The sequence below is a fragment of the Aythya ferina genome, assembly GCF_964211825.1.
Source record: "Aythya ferina genome assembly, chromosome: 4".
Classification (NCBI taxonomy): domain Eukaryota; kingdom Metazoa; phylum Chordata; class Aves; order Anseriformes; family Anatidae; genus Aythya; species Aythya ferina.
The window spans coordinates 36,827,176-36,844,753 of NC_140300.1; the positions used below are offsets into that span (position 1 = coordinate 36,827,176).

Genomic DNA, 17,578 nt, shown 5'->3' on the forward strand with positions numbered 1-17,578 from the left:
AACATTACATTGTCAAGATTTTGTACTGTGGAAAGAGTTTTAATAATCTTAATCATTGTTTCTGAGTTACTGGGAAATAAACCCAGAATCTATCATTGTTTCACCCAACTGTGAAAATGAAATATGTAATTGATATAAAATGTTTCTGTCATACACAGTTTGAACAAAGATCTATGAGAGTTTAAAATTCAGAGATTTCTTCTGTGGAAAAATTCTAATAATGCATTTATTAACAATAAATTACATTACAATATCTGTGGGGCTTATTTCAGTGAAAGTAGGATTTCTTTGTTGGTAATTTCATCTTGATGTTACTCTCCTCTATTCACCTTCCCCAAGATGGCATTTTTCTAAAAATCAGGACTAATATGGTAGGTAACCTTTCTTAATATTACTTAAGAAAATGCTGAGATGCAGCCATACAAAGAATTAAACTTAGAAACTTTATATTTTCCACACAGTTGCTAAAGCTCAGCACAACTTCAAGAGTATTCTTTATTTCACAGATCTTGTCTTTAAAATAGTAACAGACCTTGAAATTATAAATGAGGGTTGGCTGGCTGACATACATAATATGAAGATCCTTTTTATATGGAAAGAAGGTGCATACAAGTATTGTCCAGGCAACTGCACCAACTTCATTTATTTTTTAGCATGACACAGAGCTGTAATTTTTTTTTTACTTATTTTTTTTTGGTGGTAAAACTAAGATGGGCAGGGGGATGTGAATCTGCTCTCCTGAAAAGCATACCAAGAACTTATCCAAAGTAGTACTCATTTTTTTGGGGGGGATAAGTGGGGAGTGAGAGGTTGCAGTGTTTTTTTGTGTGCATGTGGTTTTTTTTGTGTTTGTTTTTTTTTTTTTGTTTGTTTTTTTTTCTCCCCCCAAATGGCACAAACAATATTTCAGTTCCTGGGGCTAAAACCCAAGAGTGCAAAATCCTGCAAATTCTGGTTTTGCCTCGGGAAAGAAAGGGGTCTGTGTTGTGCCGTGGACCAGCAGGGAATCATGGATGAGAGGTGCCAGAAGGTGAACTCTTCCTGCAGTATGAACTGCGTGAGAAACACAGGGAATATGTGTGAACCTTGACTTGCAGCAGTACTTCAGAAAGTGAGACAAAAGAGCATCTTTTTGTGTCCCAGCAGATTTTATTGCCATAAACCATTTATTCAGTGTCTCCTAGAAGTGGAATTGGCTTGAAAATCTACACGTCTTAAAACTATTCATTCACTTTAGGTTTTATTTTAATTTTTGTTTATGATGCTTGGGAGTTTTATTTTCTAGCTGTTGTTGAAAATCATCAGGGTTATAAAACTTAAATTTCCTTAACACGAAAGCCAAAATTTTCTCCCAGTCTCTTGACTTCAGTAGCTTAGATCATCTACTGGGAGATGCACAAGTGTTAAGTCCCAGTGATTGATATATTTGCCTCTATTAGAGGACCTTGAGTGAGAATGAAAATAATTCTAGTGTATTATGAATTGCGAATAAGTATAGAACCTGTGTTGTCCTAAATCCCTTTTTAGCTGCTCATAAAAACAGGCCTTAATGCTATATGAATAAATCAGCTGGGGATTTTTTTCCTCTGGATAAATCTTTGTGTCAGAGAAGAATGTAATCTATGTATCTAAGAGAGGCAATGATGCTATGTACCACTATGTTAGAAGTTACATTCTTGTATACTTTCAAATGGCCATGATCTGCTCTGTAATGGACTTTGAGGCACAGACAACTTCTGGGCTCAGCATCTGACTTACTTTTGTTGCCTGGTTTCAAACTAGATGATGCTTTTGATATACTATGAAAACTGCAAACAACAACAGAAACAAATAAACCCTTCCACGTCAGTTCCTAGAGACAGATGTTGACAATTATCAGAAACATAAGATACAGAAGAAAGTCCATGGGAATCAGAGAATCATGTTGTTCTTGAAAGGTTGCGTATCACCATTTATTGTTAAAAATTCTGATAGAAAACTACCATACCCCTAAGTTTTTGGTGTGAGTATACAGTTTGCAGTATGCAGATAGGTTAGATGGCCAACTTGCTGCCATCAGTAGTCTGTGCTGTATTTTTCCTTAGATTAGTAAAACAGATGTGCTTTGCATAGTTCTGAGTTGGATTTTAAGAGACAGAGAAAATTGGCAAAACATAAAAGACTTCAACTAGCTGTATATCAACTCATCAATAGCACAGTACAACAAAGCAGAGAGATGTTTTATTAACATTTCAAGTGGTTCTTGTTCCACTGTTCTAAGAAGAGGCTATTCTTTATTTAACCTTTGTTGAAGTGGGAGTGATCTCAAGAGGCAACAGTGGTACAGACACCAAATACAAGAGGACACATCTTCATTGCGTTTAGCAATAAAGGATGTCATAGAATGAAGGTAAGTATTAAAAGCTGGCGCAGCCTAAAAGCCCCTCAAATTAAAAAATAAAGGATGCAAACCTCTCATAGATGAACATGCCAGGAAGGTAACATTGGGAAAGTAATGTAGTAAAGTCTGTCTCTGAACAAAGAAAGCTCTTTGAAAGTAAAAATAAAGAGAGATAGCAAAGCAATAAATACAATGGAGGCTTCAAAAGAACCCACCAAAAACGATTATATCAAATCAGAAAAGATTAAATATTTTAAGGTGCAGAACAGATCAGAGGCTTCTTAAAGATAGAAAAAGTGAAGTCTATGAGGAAATTAGGATGCTAAGAAGCAAAGACGCGAATTAATGAAAATGTGTATACCACCATTTAAAGTGGAAATATGGTATTCTAGGGTCAGCCAAAATATTTGGTATTACTAATACTTTAACTTTTTATTAGCTGAAATTAAAATATAGAATATGTTACACCTGAAAATTCATGATATGATTGAATTTGCCATCACAGTTACGCTAGAGGGGGAAAAACAAACAAACAAACAAACAAACACAAAAACAAAACAAAGAAACAACAACAACAAAAACAACACACACACACAGAAAAGCCTAACCTACTTAAACTTCTTTGAATGTGAGAATAAAAGTAGTAGAGAACAGGAATTCAATGACGGGATATTTGAACATCAAGAAAGTCTCTGACTTGTGCTCAGCTGAGTGGAGTTAAGTGTTTTACTGGAATAGTTAGACTGATGACGGTGCTGGAGCTAGCCCAAATGGATCTAGCTCAAATATCTATGTTGGAAGAATGTTTTGTGATACAGTGAAAAAATTACATTTTGAATCCATCTGTTCTGTGAAAATATATTGGTTCACTAAGAAGGTTTTGCAAAGTTTTGTTTTGTAGAAATTGTCATTTTCTTTGCACAGAATATGGCTAAATACTGTTCATCCAGGATAAAGAAGAAGGAGGAAAGAGACCAAACTGAAGATATACAAATACTTAACTGAGGTATTTTAAAATAATGTATATTTATAATTTTATGGCAGTAGTCCAAAAAATAGGAGTTAGTAGGCAAAGGGATAGACATTCTATCTCATAAATCAAGGTCCATGTGACCTTTTTTCCATTAGGTTATCTAGAACATGCTTCCGAATCTTTCTGTTATTCAGAAATCCTTAATGCATCATATGAAGATATCTTAGACACGTAATTTGTTCCTTTGAAGTTGTGTCATGACAGAATGCCACTTAATGTTTCTCACTGAGACAATACATATGGATTCAGGGTTTTTCTTTCCTTTCTGGCATTTTGTCTCTCTTGTGTTAATGAGTATGTGGTTGCTCAGCACGTGACCAAACTAAGCCCTCTGCAAGGTTAATTCACCAGTCAATGTTACTTATTGAGTCAATTGCCTGGGGGGACGGGGAGGAGGGAGGTCACTTTTCTGCTGCTTTCGAGGTAGAAACAGTATGCACAGGTTTTATAGACCAGAGAACTACTGGAGAGGGACCTGGGAGCCAGTCAGAGGCTGATGCAGTCTGTAATGCTCTGTCTGATAATAACCAGATTATAGCTCCACAATTCCAACAAAGAAATACAAGCAGTATGAAAATATAGTGAGTATCAATTTGCCCATTATCTCTAATGAAATTAAATAATGCATATGGGACCACACATTTGAAGAATAAATTCACATTAAAATTCTTAACATGGTGAAGATTAAGGCAATATGATTTTTAAAGCTTTCATCCAGGGAAAAATAGCTTAGTGCTTGCTTTAAGTAAGATTAGCCACAAAAATCCTATAGTACACCTAGAACAAAGTCGGAGTGGCAACAAGCAAATATTTTAATGTGGAAATATTTTTATTGGTTTTAATTAAGCAATGACATTTTTGTTGAATGCCTTAAATCTTTAATTACCACCCAAAAGCACCGAGCATGACATGAGTTATTTACTGAGTCACTGTGAAATACAGTTCAATATTTTCTCATAAATACTTTATGTAAAACCAATACAAGGCTCTCACTGGAAATGGCAGTAATTTTCAGTACTATAGGTGTTTCCTGAGGTACTTCAGGGCCTGATGTGAACAGCATGAAGTCATTTGAGAGGGTGCCAGTGACTTCTGTGAGCTCAGGTCTTTAATGAGAGTGTTAGCACTTGTAGCACTTAGGTAAGTGTTTTCTTGTGAGTGATATTGACCCAGCTCTGTCACTAATGGGAAGCCCTGAATATATGTCTATATATTTAGTTGGGGTGGGGAAGGAAATACTTAACGTAATTTGGTTTTAAGCTTCAGGAAAAACTTTAGATGACAATCATGGCAGTTGCATGCATGGTTGTACTGTAAAGCATAACTTGGATGAGATTTCTATGAGAGCTCAGCATTCTTGCATTTCACAGCACTATTGATTTATGACCCAGATCAATTTTGTTGTGGATGTCACAGAGACAGTATTGTACCACTAGTAACAAGTATGCATTTATGAATAGCTACAGAGATAGTGAGAAAAGCTAAGGAGGGCAGGAAAAAAAAAAAAAAAAAACAAAAAAAACCCACAAACATTTATGCTAGAGCTTTGCTCTTAATCATTCATAAAATATAGAAGTAGGGCCTACAGCTGAAGTGTATGAATCAACTCTCCCCAAAAGTAAATGCCTTATGGGATACTCAGTGTAGGATTCAGAAGAGGGAAGGAAGCAGAAGTAATTTTGCTACTTGCATGTACCTTACCTAATCTATGTGAACATGCAAGGAGGCACATCTCTCCAAGCTTCTCTTCTGCTCAAGGGAAGTAAATCACTTCTCCAGGCTGTCTACAGCCTGTCCCTGTTGTAGAGCATTTTCTGGAGGAGTAGACTTATGTCAAAAGAATGTCTTCAGCTTCCCTGAAATAGGGCAATTTGTGGCTACAATAAAGAAAGAACATGGATGAGATTAGAATGAATCTACATGAGATATGTATCCCAATCAGATATACAAAGTGAGTATTTGAAATAGTTGAGTGAGTATAACATGTAACCCTTTCCTACTCTCCCTGCAAAGGAAAAACGGAGGCTGCTTGCAGAGAATGAACTCTATCCAGGAACTGTAAAGGACATTTTTTCTCATTGTTTAGATGAGGTAGAAGCAGCCAGGCAAACTGAATCGGTGAAAAGTGTATCCACTCATGTTTTCTGATTTTTCATCATTCACTCTGTACTATGGCTTTATTTTGTGAAGGGCAGAAATGGTTGCTGAATATGAGGAGGTGAGAAGTTGTCACCAAAACAGCAAAGTTTGTGAAAGAAGAGTGTAAGGCTGAATGTAGTTTACACTGAGAACAGTAAGGCATGACTTTTTGTAGTTGTGCACATAATGCAATCCCATTGTCATACAGGCTGCTTCTGGAGTTTTACTGAGGAACATACTATAGATGTGTTTCAATCACAATGAAGGAGAGCTCTAGCTCAGTTATGTTTTTAGAGACTAGATCTGAGATGACAAGAGGCTGGAGCAAGAGGAAGTGAAGCAGGAGCCTGGAGCTGAGGAGGATTACTGCTTGGGTGGCAGAGAACAGTCCCAGGAGGAGATGGTGCTGGGAGCTCTGCTAAGTGTCCACAGTTAACAGGATTAGCTCCTCTGAAGAGTCACTTCCCCAGCTCACCTGAGTGTAAGGATGTGCCTTTGTCATAGCTTTTCTGTGCTATATCCTTTCTGATAGAATCCAGACTCTTATTTGTAGGAAGGGGAATTTATTCTGTTAATCATGGAAACTGTTAATCACAGTTAATTCCTACTTCTGTTGGCATAAACCCTGGTGGCAGTCCCTCTGGGCAGAATATTTGCCAACTGGGAAGTTGAAATATATAAAAAAAAAACAGTTGCTGTTTTTCCTGTTAAATATGTGGACATACTGCAGAACACAAACCGCAGTCTAGTTTTCCTTTCCCAGCAGAAAGCCTAAGAGTGAGTGAAAGCATCAGTACTGCCTGACATGACACAGAACATACCTCCAAGAAAATATTGGAGGCTTATTTAGGATTCAAAGATGCATCTCATAGCATGTTTAGGTGGTCCATGTATGCAATTTTATTTTCTAGATAATGTTTATGACCTCCTACACAAGAGTGATCAGCAATCAAAGAGGAAGAACTTTATCCTGTGATTCAATGAAGTGTAGTGTTTTTACTTAAATGTTGCTTATTGGGTTTTGAAGGAGTAAAAAAATGCAGAAAACTTGAGGAACATAAGATATGTGACATTACAGAGGTAAGAAACTTGCCTTGGTATCTATTGGGCTTGTTCTTAATGTTCCCCACCACTGGAGGCAGTAATGCATCTCATAAACCTAATGTACCCACTCAAATTCTAGCTAATAAATTTTGTGAAAAAAACCACCTGCATAAATCTATTTAACATCCTCAGTGATCTTAAAACAGTGACTTGTGCAGAACAATGGCAAGAACAAGAACTGATTTGTCGTATTGGAAGTCTGCTATGTAGAGGTTTTTGACAAGAATGCCTTCTGAACTCTGTGGTTCTACTTTCCTAAAGCAGCTCAGGACTTTCAGCTTTTAAAAAGATCAAGTCTGAAGTATAAGACTTAGTGCTACATCTTGTCCCTACTTCATTTAAAGATAAAGAAAAAAGAACCATCTAGAAATCCTGATAACATTAGCGCAGAGGAGACCAAGGTGCAAGTGTTACCTTGGATTTCTTGCACCTTATGCTGCTGGAGATATAAAGTTCCTAATTTAAGTGATAATATGATTTTTTCCTTCCTTTGGGAAAATGTTACAGCATTGCTGTGTGAGTAACTTGTCCCCAAACAATTTTCAGAACAGTATCTAACATCAGCTTGTAAAGTTCCCTCCATTGAAATTCAGTAGTGAAGTTCACTACAGCAAGGGTATCTAGGGCCTGATCACTTGTCCATTGAAATGGAATGATAATCTTCTATTCATTTCATTATGCATGAAATTAAGATAGAATCTAGGAAGGATATCATTTTTGACTGGATTATTGTGCTGAAAATGTCTTTTTTCTTTCTTTAAAAAAAAAAAAAAAGAAAAAAGATTTAATTACTTGTATTTCTTCAATACATCCACCAGTCTTAAGTGATTATTTTATACTGATAATGAAAATATTATTTTCTTTTAATATGACCCATTATAAGCATTTTACTCCAGCCATTCTAAGTGTTCTTTTCAAGCTCTTCATGTCACCATTGTACATAGGAATTTTTGGTGTGTGTTTTTGGGTGACCAAAATGTGCAGTAGATAGATAGTTGTTAGTGTCTGTAATGATTAACTCCACAATCTTAGGCCAAGTCTAAGTAAACTTTTTTTTTTTTTTTACCCTGCAAAGGTGAAGTTTGCTATTGCTATGTAAATCCATTGTGTCAGAGGAGCAAAGCTGTTGATTACATTTAGATATGAATTTGGGGGAACATTATAAAAAATGTTTAGCCCTGTTAATATTATGAAGATAATGGCTGTGATTTTGAATTGAAGCAATGGGAATCACTCTGATTTCTGTTTACATTATAATTTCACGTGGCGGGGGGGGGGGGAGGGAAGAGAGAAAGCTAAGTCATTTTCATTCTTTTATGGGACAAGGAAATAAGAGCTTTGAAAAATTTTCAGGCAAGAAGACAAAACTTTTCCCAGTCTTATTAGGCTTTCATGTACTTTAAAATAGATACCCCTGGACCAAATTTTGCTGCTTCCAAATGAGGATGTGTCTTTGGTAACTTTTGATGCAATTTCATAGCCAGATAGAAGGGTGGGTGTTTTTCTTTTGTTTTGGAAGGAGAGGTGGTGGGGATGTCACAGGGAGAGACACTGTGTTTGTTTTTGTTGTTGTTGTTTTTTAGCTGTATCAAACAATGTCATATTGTTTGACAGCAAGATGACATTTCTCCTTTTTGTAGAAACTTAATAGCTTTTAAAAATGTCAAAAAATTGTTTGGTTTCACTCCCTGCATTAACATCCCTTAATATGTTCATGTGAGTCCCAGCTTGATGACCTATGTCTGTCTCCTAGCGAAACAGCTTCCACATTACAAAATGTATCTTCACCATTGGCACTGACACCATTTCTTGAAGTGTTATCAGTGACATGAAAGAGCAGACAAGGAGTTGGTGTCCTCTTTTGTCCCTCTAAAATAATAGATAATGCCTGAAATACAGGCACAGAGCAGTATTTGAACCCTTGCTTTATTGCTCCCTGTGTGACCTTAGCTTTGAGTCCTTTTTATAACGTCCACCTGCCTGAGCACAAGAGGATAAAATAAACTACAGATACTAAATTTTTGAGTAATGTTGCTGTTCTTCCATTGAGAGAGTTGCAACAACTGTTTGATGCCTTTTTTCTCTTTGGGCCAAGTGTTTGATGTCTTCATGAAATAGCACTGTGCAGAAATGTACACAGCATGCTCATCCCCAGTACATCTGCCCTATGTGTTGGAGAATGATTGTTCATTTGATATAGAAATTAAAAGCTGCAGAATGTAAGAACATTTGATTTACTTTTGTCTGTGTAGGAAGGTTTTCAAGGTCAACTTTTCTGGGTATGGGATGTTGAAGTACCTGTTTGTGTTACTGGACACTTAGTATTCAGAATCTTTTTTCATTTGCTTCAAATTTTGCCTCTCTATAACTACTTGAGCAGAATTACTTTGGAAAATTCTAAAAGTATGTGCTCATTGCCATAGAAAAAATATTTGCTAGTCTGAATTTAAAATAATTATGAAATCTTACTGTCAAATAAGTGATCAGAGTTTGGCAGAGAGGGTCTGCTGTATCAGGGCTGACCAGGATGACCTTTGCCTTCTCTTGAAAATTTGCCCCAAATTGTCCAGGTTCAAGCAGGTAAATATAGACTCCTTATTTTTCACCATTGCTGTTCTATGAAGAGTTTTTTCAGCCTTCCTTTTTGTAAAAAATGAAACTTAGATCTTGTAGTGAAGATGTTGCCTGTTCCTGGCTGCAAGGGGAAAGGAGAGGAAATCCGCCTGGTGTAGATGCAAAGAGAACAAGAACTAGGTATGCTTAGAAAGAGAGCTGTGGAGAGGAACCAGCAATAGAGAGTACCTCTCCACAGAGATTTTGGTAAAACAAAACTTGCTTCTATATAACTTTTTGGAGGGAGATACAAGGTTCTTGTGCCTGATTTCTGAGTTGGCCAGGAATTGCATTAAGTGTGTCATTATGCTCCAGCTAATAAATCCTCCTGCAAAATAAATGAGAATTAATTGGGCAGGGTGTCTTAGATTAGATAAACCAGATCTGGGACCTAGGGAACTTGGTTTATCAGAATAAGCCAAGATAAGTCAGGTATAAGAGGCTCTGGAAAATAAATTAAGTTAAAATGGAATTAAACACTGCTTATATGGTCAGAATGTGTAAATGAAAATATTTTTGACATTTATCAATGTGTTGGTTTTTAAATTGCAATACAATCTTTTTATTTAAACACTGGATGTATGGGTCTGTATGTATATGTACCCTTCAAAATCAAATCTGTTGCATAGGCTTTTTCTGTAACTTTTAAAGTGAAAAGTGGATTTATAGAGTACAGTTCAGGATGGGAAGTATGTGACAGTGGACATATAACAAGTATATGAGAGACTGAAACACTGTGAAATCTGGCTTTATCATCATCTTGCTATGGAACTTGTGCTATGGAACTGTTTGGTTTTATTTGCTCTGTATGGCACGATTTATTTAATTTCCAGGACTCTTTTGCCTACATGTGGTGGTTGCCATGTGAAGCAGATAGATTCAGAATTTCACTGGAGAGAAACCTACATGGCTCCTAAGTGAGCAATTTATTTTTGCTGTTAAGTTATTAGACCATTTTTCTTAAAAGAATACGCTTGTCTTTTATGTCTGAAAAGTATCTTCTTGCATGCATGAGAGGTAATCAAAAAGTATGATACAAATTAATTATTTGTAGTATTCTAATTGGCTACCCAAGGAAATGTGGTAAATTGTTTAAAATTTCTACTAATAATTTAGACAAGAGACTAAATATTTCTTGATATAAATGTATTTCGGTATCCCTAGACAGGGTGCTTAATATAGATATGCTCCTCACATGTCTCTCAAATCTAAATATCGATGAGTAGTGCAGATAGCAGCTTTGCCAGAGGAAAGTCAAAGGACTTTAAAAGCAATAGCATACTTCACTGGTATTTTTTCAAAATATCAGGACTTTATACTCATACTTTTGTATATTTGAATCTAGTTTCCTGGGCACTCTTACATATTTTGTTAAGTTTGCAGTTTCCCACTGCAACCAAGTTATGAATACGTTCCAGGATTTCAGTCTGTAATATGGGTTATGCAGCATAGCATACTCATGAAAAGTATTTATATCACATACTGATAATTTAATATTCACCAATCGTATGCTAATACAATGAATTCTCTCTCTGTACAGCAGGAGGTAGCTCATGGCATCAAGATTTGTGGCCAATTCTAAGGTAAAGGTAGTATTGATTTTTATTTTTCAAACCCAATCAGCTTAAGACCCAGCTACTTGGGAGTTGGATCTTAGCCGTGATCTCTTATTCTCATTGGAAGGATGACCAGGGACCAGTATGGTCCAAAATTACGCCTAAAAGAATTATGTAACTTAAATCTGTTGGAACAGTGTCTGAATTTCTATTTTTTTTCTTCTGTTTTCCTGAGGCCATTTGCCATGAAGTCTGTTTTTTAAAAAATATTATTATTATTATTTTTTTTTTCTTCCCCACGGCATATTCTTGTATGGGTTATAGCTGGCAATTTTTCCTCCTGTGCTAGATGTAGGAGTGTGAGTGCTTGAGAGGTTTATAAATCCTATATCCTCTCTTCAGGTGCCATCATGGTGCCATGTGTGGCTACAAGAAAAGCCTATGGAATGCTGGGTGTATTGACATTATCTGTTCTCTGATGATTAACACTGCATGCTGTTGCTTATTCGGGGAACGCAAAAATTTAATAACTATGATGGGTGCTATTATAGCCATTCCATCCCAGAAAGGTACCTGTTTTTTGTTTGTTTGCTTTTTTCCCCAAGTTCTCTCTCTCTCTCTCTCTCTCTCGATCTCTACCCACACTAGAATCCTCAAATATGTTTGAGGATAAACTCTGTTAAGGAAAGTGTACTATAGTGGTTGCAATAAGGGTGATAGAAGACTTGAAATTTCTACATCATGTTGTAACTAACTCCCTGACTTAGCACCGTGGTGCTTCTTTGAGACAAAGAACTTGCATACAAAATACCAGTTTTCTTTCCCAGAGTTGTTCAGAAAGCCAGTGGTAAAAAATTGAGCATAATTTTTCTGACATTGGCCTTAACACACTAACTACTGCTAAAGTGGTGCTGGGAGGATGGTGCTGTGGAGTCCTGGAGAATCCAGTCATTGTCAGGGAGACAAAATGATCTGGCTCTTATTTTCACAACAGGTTTAACATGGCATGCCTCCATGGCATTGCCAAAAAGGTACTATTGAAAAGTTTAGATTTTTTTAAAGATTTCTAGGAGATCTATTGGCTTATTTGGAACTTTTAATTATCATAGAAGGTCCTTTACTTAATTAGTTGAAGATAGTTGCCGGTAAGTGAGTGTTTAATTTATGCTTGTTTTTAATTGTTGGATGCCACCACTGTTGGGGCTGTGTAAAAATACATGGTACATAAAATATGAATTAAAACAAGTGAATAATTATTAACTACATCATCCTAAAGGCAGGCAGCATTTTAATATCAGAGTCTAGTAATGGTGCATGAATTAAGAAGGATTAATTTTTCTGAGACAGTTCAGAAGTATTTAGCCTTTATTATGCCCTTATTTAAAATGCCTCAGATAATACATCTCAGTATTTTACATAATTTAAGGTTTTATAAAACATTTTGTTCTTTCACTATTAGGTTCTTCAACATGCTGAAACTCTCCTAAGATCCTAGATCTACAAATCATAGTCTTTCCAAACAGGTTATTTGTTCTTTGACTTTGTATTGGCAATCTGTAGTATCACTGTCTGTTATGGATCAGCGTCCTCAGTTAGGGAAGTGCTTTGTCTATGGAAACATAAATATACTTAGATATTTAGGTAGGTGTTTAGTTACATTCCACAACTGCCAGAACACCACAACTGTCAGATGGTTTAGCATTAGGGTGTTACAGAAAATGCTTATATTCTCTTCTGTACAGTATTATTTCGTTTAATTGGGCAGCAAAGGTGCAGCAGAAAGTGGCGTCTGCTCCACCTGCAGCCAAATCAAGAAGACAAGTGTGTGTTCTGTGTTCTTAGGAAACAGACAGTATGCATGAACTTATATGCACTTTTTAGGACACATAGTTGAACTGGTTCAGCAGTGAGGCTGCTGACTGACATCAGCAAAGTATTTCACAATATGTGTAATTTTGAATGAATTTCCAATGAGTGTTCAATTGGAGTTAACTACGTAGCTAAAAAATAAGGGGACATTTCTAGATTTGGCTCAGATTTTTTTTTTTTAATTTTAATTTTTTTTTTTTTTCAGTATGCTGGTATTACTGAAAAGTGAGCCCCTTATTGCACTGAGTATATTGTACCAGATAGTGTAGATCATGTGATAATGTGCCTTAGTAGATACCAGGAGTTTCTTATTTAAGAAACTGAGCAATGGAAGGAGATAGAGGGAAAATGTAGAAGATTCCTAGGAAGAAGTTCCACAAGAGAGTAGAAATTGTATTACCATATTAATGCCATTATTAAGTCTTTGATAAATGCTTTACATATGAGTATCGACACAAGATACCCAGGATTCATGCTATTACCAGAGCACAGAAACACCATCGCGGCCTACTGACCGCATCTGTCAGTGTATCCTTTGATCCTACTTTGTAACATATCTCCTGTTTCAGTTCTGGATTTCTGGGCCTATCCTCTACAGAGTCTTCCAACTCTAACAGATTATTTCAAAATATGTGGTAGCTTTGTGATGTGAACAAACATCTACTGGGATCAGATTCTTTAAAGTATACATGAATAGTAAATTAGTTAGATGGAGCTCTTGTATGCCTGAAAAGTGTTTCAGTTCCCTCAGCATGTGAGCTTTATCTACATTAGAAAGCAAATCACAATCAAAGAGCCTTAGATAGGCTTTATATTTTGACCTTGGGCAAGTCGCTAAGGCCCCCTGTGGCTTGGTTTGAAGCTTATGTTCATGCATGTGCAAAATGCTAATGTTTTGTGCATCAAGATGTACATTCATCAGTTGCTTTCTGTGTTTCAAAACATGTGAATCCCTGTCTGGGCATTTTATCCCTATCTGCTGCTTCAGTAACAGAAGTTCTTTTTCAGTTTACAGCACAGAGGTCCTGAGTTTTGCCTCTCTACTTAAGGAGAACTCTCATCGGGTTTTAATCTTGGCTATAACAGCTTCTGTGATCCTGGAGTTCACAGTCTGCCTCTTTTTTTTTTGGCTAAGAATGCTTCTCTTTCTCCTATGGGAAGAGCAGTATACTTTTTTCTTTTTTTTTTCTTTTCTTTTTTTTTTCTTTTCTTCTTTTCTTTTCTTTTCTTTTCTTTTCTTTTCTTTTCTTTTCTTTTCTTTTCTTTTCTTTTCTTTTCTTTTCTTTTCTTTTCTTTTCTTTTCTTTTCTTTTCTTTTCTTTTCTTTTCTTTTCTTTTCTTTTCTTTTCTTTTCTTTTCTTTCCTTTCCTTTCCTTTCCTTTCCTTTCCTTTCCTTTCCTTTCCTTTCCTTTCCTTTCCTTTCCTTTCCTTTCCTTTCCTTTCCTTTCCTTTCCTTTCCTTTCCTTTCCTTTCCTTTCCTTTCCTTTCCTTTCCTTTCCTTTCCTTTCCTTTCCTTTCCTTTCCTTTCCTTTCCTTTCCTTATTTTTTTTTTTTTTTCCTGGAAAAGAATGGTATAACCTAAGAGGCTTTGTTTTATACAAACTTTCTCACTCTTAAATCTATAGCTGAGGATTTTGTGCATAGTTTTGCAATCCATGGGGTATTATAAGGTGATAAAACTACTGAACCCATTTGATGGTCCCCCAGGACCTTCTACTCCAAGGCTCTGTAGGATTTCTTGACTTTAGGAAGCTGTTATGCCACTCTTTTCTATGTCTTTCTGTCTGTCCCCTCATCCCCCAGTGTTTCTAGTAGCAATTATTCTTTTTCAAAATGGGACTTCTAGGAATAGGAAAATTCCTTCTCTGCTGCAGGAATAAAGGCACATTGGCCTGCAAGCTCTGCTTAGGTGGCTTCACCAATCCCAGAGGCAAGCCAGCCTTCTGCTGGACTGCAACTCAGATATTTGAAAGAGCCAAACCCAAAGATAAATACCCAAAAGGAACATAGGAATCCACTTTTCTTAACATCTCTGTCAGGAAGCAGAAGAAGCATGTGGCTCCTTGTCTTCACAGGATACAGAGGACAATTAGTTTGGGCATAATGCAAGGATGAGACTGACAAAGCTGTTAGGCAACTCCTAAAGATGGCAGTATGGGTGATGCAAGACTTTCCTTTACTTAAAAAAAAAAAAAAATAAAAAAAATGATTTATTTAAAATCCGTTTCTGATTTTTCTAGAGAACATTAGTAGGAATACACGTTCCATCCCTTCCAAAAGGTCTACTGATTAGGAACTCCAAGATTTACAGAGGTGAGTAGTTCTGTCTCTGAAGATGGTGCTTCTTGCATTTAAATTGGAATGGTGACTGCTGTTTGCATCAGGTTTCTTTTGGCTGAAGTTCTCATCTGTTCCTAAAAAATAAACAGACAAAAGGGGGTTATTGTAATTTATTAAGTTACTTATAGGGTTAATCAAGAACATTTGTTGAAATGCGTTCTGTTCTGTCTCTGCCTACGCAGACTTCCTGGAATTTCTGGTTTAGCATCTTGACATTTTCCCCTGTCTTTTAAGCCTTTCAAATATTCGTCTTCAGTTGATTAGTTTTTAAAATTTCTGCTAAACTTGTCTCAGCTGTGTCAATGCACAAAGAAAATAATCCTTGATCTTTCTGGAGAGCCTATCCCAGCTAAGAAGATAAGTTGTGTCTGGGATCAAGTGTTCAGTCTGCAACTGTCCAAACGAGCATGATGGTGACATCATGCCTTCTCTGAGGCTTGTTTCATATAGTCATTGCTTTCTTTATTAGCCTCTTATAATTCCTCTGCCTCTCAGCTCTGCTTAATTTTATGTTGGATTTTCAGTCTTTTCTTCTAGCTTTTCTTCTGACTCCAGGAACATCATCTAATTTGAGCAAAAGTACTGTTTTGTATTTGCTCAATGCATTTGGAACACAATTTTTATTGATTGGAAAAAAATAATAGACAGAGAATAAATTATAAGACATGGTGCTCTCTTTCATCGCTACCTTAAAACACTTCATAAACAGTTATGTTTGTTTGCTTGAAACCAGAGATGATTTGTATTTCTTGTTTCTCACTAGGCAATGTGTACTGATGTGTTTTAAACAGCAGAAAAATACGTATAGTCCTGTGAAATAATACTGTTGTGCATAAAGGAGAAGTTTGCGTAGTTATTTGTGTTTTGCCGAGGTAAACAGAGGACTTTCTTAAACTTTTTTTCACTGAATAAAAGATTTATTTTAATTATTCTACCTTAACTTGGATTGTCAGTTTAAATTCACCTGCTGAGTGCTATCAGCTGGTGTTGGCATCTGTATTCATGCTTGAAGACGTCCATATTCATTACTGGATTTCCTTAGCTTAACAAAGCTTGGAATTAAATGCAACCCACAAAGCAAGCATTTATCACTCTGAGATGCACTGAAAGCTAGTGCTGCTAAAGGAAAGTATTGTTTCAGGCATTAACAGTCCAGTGTGATTATGGAACTCTGTCTCTTTCTGATGGGAACCACTGCAAGAACAACATCATTACCATCTGTGTCCTCAGCAGAGACTTCATATCTGAACATTTAGCATTTCAAAAATCGTACAGATGTTGATATTGCATTATTCATTTAGTAAGAGACTGCGACAGCTGTGTACTTTCCTGTATATTCTTTCAAACAATCTGGCAGCAGACTCTTAATTTGAACAGTTCAGGATACAGACCACAGTTTTGATGGGTATTACTGTGATATACATGAATTGCCTCTATCTGGCAAACTTATGTCTCTGAAGAAGCAAAACAAAGCATTGGCATAGCACGTCAGAAATTCCAGTAGTCCAATGACGATTTAATTAAAATGAACATGCCTTGTATACACCTGGCAGGTCTTGTGGTACTGAAAGTACTTAAGAGGACCCTTTCAAAGCTATACATTGGCTTGTCAATCAATAGATTGATGGAGTGGAAGAAGTGGAGTCACAAAGAAAGCCGAAGAACTGGTGAAAGAAAAGGAAGGAGTAAAAAGGGGGGAGGAAGAAAGAAATGGAAGAGAACATGAAATGCACTGCATGTGAAAACCAGAAAAGAAGGAAGCAAATTGGGGCACCAAAAAAATGAGAACTCGAGCTGAGCAAATACATGGCAAGGTATGGAAAGACTTTAAATACAATCTGAGTTAGCTACTTGAAAATATGTCAGATCTAAAACTGATTTCTAAAATATTTCCAGAGAGTAACTGGTTAATAATATCCTGTTTCTGCTGTGATTGCACACCAGGAAGTAAAGGGGATTGGAATTCAAATTGCCAATGTCCATTAAATAAGATTCTTTCCAAGGAACCTGCACAAATGAGAACAAAGCTCTGTTTATTTCTACTCATAGAAACTGATATTGCAAGTTATTCAATTGTTTGAAAGCAATTTGTCTTCATAGATTGTGAGTGGGCAGTAAAATCCTGAGAAGTTTCACAAACTTCACTAAAAATACTTTAAACCCACAACAGTGAATCTGAAAGTGAAAGGTGACCTCATCTCAGTGATGTCTCCTGGAAATTGTGTCAGTGCTTCATGAATTTTAGGGAGTTGGCTCTCATTTTTCTTCACTAGTTAAACATTAATCTTAAAAAATAATAAATTCACACATGTACATTGGGTGATTCTTTTGCATAATTTGTGCAAAGAAAGATCAAAGTAAGAACATCCCCATCTCATCATTCTGGTTCTCACTGAGTGATAGCAATTATAATCAACGTTCAAAACACAATGAAAGGATACGTCAGGGTGGTCATCTCTGTTGCTGACATCTACTGTTTCAACTTGGAAAATATTTATCCCATCTAACACAGCAAAGTAGCAGCTTTTGTTTGACAAACACAGGA

General features: G+C 36.4%; 2 long non-coding RNA genes across 2 annotated transcripts; both read left to right on the plus strand.

Moving 5' to 3' along the window:
• The first annotated feature begins 1,000 nt into the window (after positions 1-1,000).
• LOC311436270 lies at positions 1,001-3,389 on the plus strand. Its single transcript, XR_014692712.1, has 3 exons — positions 1,001-1,111; positions 2,294-2,389; positions 3,305-3,389. It is a non-coding gene; the product is annotated as an uncharacterized lncRNA (long non-coding RNA).
• A 7,418-nt stretch (positions 3,390-10,807) lies between these two features.
• On the plus strand, positions 10,808-15,930 carry LOC311436271. The gene is made up of 3 exons (XR_014692713.1): positions 10,808-10,852; positions 14,934-15,006; positions 15,797-15,930. It is a non-coding gene; the product is annotated as an uncharacterized lncRNA (long non-coding RNA).
• The last annotated feature ends 1,648 nt before the right edge of the window (positions 15,931-17,578 follow it).